The 4,054-nt window shown below is 47.4% G+C and overlaps 1 pseudogene; it reads right to left on the bottom strand.

The window, feature by feature from the left end:
• Nucleotides 1-3,282: 3,282 nt before the first annotated feature.
• Nucleotides 3,283-3,406, bottom strand: LOC143432018 (5S ribosomal RNA; annotated as a pseudogene).
• Nucleotides 3,407-4,054: the final 648 nt, after the last annotated feature.

Here is a 4,054-nt window from a genome sequence, read left to right as displayed (position 1 = left end):
AAACTGTATATATATCCTTTATCAGTTATTGACATTCCTCGTTATTTACCCGACTTACTTTACTTCTACCGCTTGATTTAATAACGTATTTTTACTCCTTTTGTATCATTTATTCTAATTATTTTAATATTCGTGATAATTCTATGCTTAATTTGTTTTAATCTCGCTTTAATCTAGATTTCTTCCATTCCTGGTGGCCATTATTGTTAAATCGGTTTAATTTCCTACATTACGCGGTCTCTTTTCATCTACTTGTGCATGCATAATACATATCTCTTATTCTTATTGACTTGACTTACCGCCAGCATCTTCCTTTTCTTTCTCCTTCTCTCTTACTCCTATTTCAGTTGTCTTCCCTCCTTCTTTGATTCATGGGTCGCCTGTCTTCTTTCCTTCCGTGTGCTATCGTGCCTCGTCCTCCTTTGTCTCGTTGTCGGGATCTATACCTGTCGCGCTCCCACCGCTTGCCGTATACCATACTATGTCGCCCCCTCCTTGTCACTTCTTCGCCATGTTGTTTTCCTCTCTTCTTTCACTGTTCCACGGCGCGGCGATAGGTGTCGCTGGATATATTGTTACCTGTGGTGCTCTTGTAACTTGTTTAATTATTATGTTGAAATTGCTTTGCAACTTATCTCTTGTGCCTCTTAACCGTGTCCTACGGGTTTTGGTTACTTAATTTGACCAGTGGAATTATGGATTTGAGTGAATTCAGTGCTATATCAGTGACTTTTTTATTTACACGTATTGTAACCTATCAATTAAATTCTTATTTATTTCATTTTCCCTTAAGTACTTATTAGACTTATTCTATTAATTTGCAGGACGTGCTTCTCAGTTTGGCCCATGGTTACGGGTGTGCATTTATTAGGACTATTTCGCGTATGTATTTCATTTATTATTTAATTAATATTTGAAGCGGCATGCTTCGTGTAGCTATAGAATAAAGGAGGAAGAAAGAAAGGAAGGAAAAGAGAGGGGAAGAACGTTTCGTCCTGGGCCTGCTAGTGGACTCATTAGTAAGGCTTCCTAGCAGACCCTGCCTTAGACGCTGGGATATTAGGGACAGGTCAGAACTCCTATATATTGGAAAGGGTAGGTTAGCGAGTACTTTCAGGAAACTGTAGGCTGTGCTGTCCCTCTAATGGCGATAGTCGAAAGGCCGCCACATCACTCCCTTGCCAGTGATAAACGATATCTGGCCATGCGTCTTTTCGTTGTTCTTCGTGATGTTCCTCAGGTGCGACGATGTGTGTAGAGCCTCGGATAATGGTTAAGTACTGGGTCGTGTAATAGCCGCTGTGCCATATGCTGCTCTCTTGGAACGCGACAGAGGCGCAGTGCTCAAGCCAAGGCGAAGTAAGTCTAGAATCAAACGGCGAGCTGTAAGAAACCTGCGCCGAGCAGTCGTATACTCTGCTGTCCTAGAATGGTCCGTAAGTAACCGACGAAGTGCGTCGTAATGATGCCGTAAGGTTCCCATGATCATCGAATGCGGCCGAACTTTAGCGAGATCGTCGTGAGCGCGGCGTTAAAGCGTCGTGGCCACCCTAGGAGAGGGGTTACGATTTCGGCGTGCTGCGGAAGAACCCAAAGTCCATTGATGAAAGTACATCCTTCCAGATATCCTGGGGCGAAGCTTGCCGTCGAGGTCGAAGTATGTTGGAATAGGCTGCTTCCGTTGTCCTCCTGTGTTGTAAGTAGGCTGCGTCGTCGGTGATTCGTCCCTTGGTAGAAAGCGACGTCGTCTGGTCCAGCAGTCGTTTATTGCGTAGATCCACCAGCAGCCCGTAGTGGCTCAGGAAGTCGGCACCGATGATAGGCCTGGAGACGTCCGCGATGATGAACCTCCATGGAAATGCTCGTCGGAGTCCCAGGTTCAGGTTGATCGTCCTGTCGCCGTAGGTATTTATTATGGTGTTGTTAGCCGCACATAATTGGTACTTCGTCATCTGGATTCGGCCTTTGATGCGCGTGCGAGGATACACGCAAAGGTCCGAACCGGTATCGATCAAGTATTCTTCGTTCGTTACCCGATCGGTGACGAACAAGCGGCTAGTCGCTGGACCCTCACTGGTTGCCGCGTTCAGTGATGTCCCTCCTCGTTTCCCGAATGGAAACTGCACGGCGAACGTCATCGAGTGGATGAGATTCCGAACTTCCAATGGTACCAGCAATGTTTGTGTTTGGCTGGTGACTTATTGCGGGTAGCACTCCTCGAACCCGAGCGGCGGCGGCGGAATCTCGTGTTTGGACGCGTTTGAGAAAGAGATTTCCGCAGCTCCGATATTTGGAGTTCCAAGCTTTCTAAACGCTTTAATAGAAGCTCGGTATTACTGCTCGGTGTCACGCTAGCTACCTGCTGTACGGTCCCCTCGTGGATTTGGTCGGCTATTTCCGCTAATTTGTTTAGCGGGAGGTCCGTTTGGGCCGTAAAGACCGCCCTGGTCATAGCCGGCAGGCGGCCAGACCAGAGCGTCCGGAAGAAATCCTCAGACACCGTTGTTCCTGCCAGGTTTTTCATGTGGCGTAATAATTGGGACGGTGTTCTGTCTCCCATTTTTTCCTGCTCGAGTAGCCGGCGTATCCTCTGCGCTTGCGAGGAGGACAGTCTTTGTATCAGTTCCACCTTCAGCGTCTCGTACTTCTGCGTCTCCGGCGGGTCGCTGAAAATATCTTGCACCTTGACAGCGTATTTTGACTCTAGCTGCGACATGACGTAGTAAAATTTTGTACTGTCGGCTGTGACGCCATTCAGTACAAACTGTGCCTCAATTTGGTTGAACCAAACTTGAGGCTGCTCCGGCCAGAACGGTGGGACACGTATGCCGACACGGTTGATCTCCTGCGGACCGGGTGCGTTGCTGTCGGTTGCTGCGGCGGTGGTTTTGCGTGTCGTGGCCATCTCGTTCGGTGTTCATTTGCTACGGTTATAGCATTGTACGACGACTTACATGTATGTGACATGACATTGTATGTGTCAAAGTATGCGAATCCTGTTGCCACTGTTAACGAAGCTAGATTGCTCCACTCTCCTAGACGAATAATAGGATAACGGCAGGCTTTACTCCTCTTTGCTACCCTTTGGTCTAGCCCGGTTACTGCAACCATACCCCCGTACGATGAATAAGTATGGTCGTTTGTACCAGGGCCCGGCGTAAGGTCCATGCGAACGCGCTTAGCCCCTTTTCGCCCTTCCATCGCGAAATCAGACGAAAGCGTAGAGAAAATGAAACGCAGGACGGGCAAAGAGGTAAGAAGAGGCAACAAAAAAATAGTATAAGCCAACAACACGTGGAGTTCCTAAGCGGTCACCCATCTAAGTATTTAACTATCTACGCCCAACGCATCTTAACTTCGGTGATCGGACGAGAACCGGTGAGTTATGCGTGGTACGATCGTTGATGAAAGTGAAGCAACAGACTATAGCGGCTAGCAGTACGATACAATAGAAGGCCTTCCGTTAAAAACAACTAGTACGATTTATGGCATGCGTAGCAATCAGGCCATTTTTGCGGAAACGTTTTAAGCTTTTAACATTTTCCGGGTATGCGATAATTAACTTTCTCCAACAGCCTCAATAGCACATGCGGAAGCCATGAACCGGTGATTTCCGAAGGGACCACTGCCAGTGGCGAAGCTACCCTTGGTCACCCAGTGCAGGTATCAGGCCCAGCGGAAATCTCGCTACATGACCAAATATGGTAATGATAAAGTCAGCTTCCACCAGAGACAGCACCATCCTTCTCTGAGAAGGCAGTGGGGTAAGGGTAGAAAATGTTAGCGACTGGCACTTAGTAAAAACGAGAATAACCAATTGATTGGCGCGGGAAATCTCTATCGCGCCGGCGAGGTAAAAGATGGTCGGCAAGACATCAGCCTCTTTTGAGAATCCCTCGGTAAAACATTAAATAAAAAAGCTCTAAAAATGACTTCGTATCTTTGCACCCTGTCTCGAACATCCTGAATACGCAAAATAAACTCTTAGTCGACAGAATCTTTCATAGGCATTTGGAGTTTGATATATGACGTTGCCTGTCCGTCTTGAGCGGGG

This window comes from Xylocopa sonorina, unplaced genomic scaffold (assembly GCF_050948175.1).
Source record: "Xylocopa sonorina isolate GNS202 unplaced genomic scaffold, iyXylSono1_principal scaffold0014, whole genome shotgun sequence".
NCBI classification, from domain to species: Eukaryota; Metazoa; Arthropoda; class Insecta; order Hymenoptera; family Apidae; genus Xylocopa; species Xylocopa sonorina.
The sequence above is the reverse complement of the archived record's forward strand: the minus strand, read 5'-3'. Positions and strand labels throughout refer to the sequence as shown.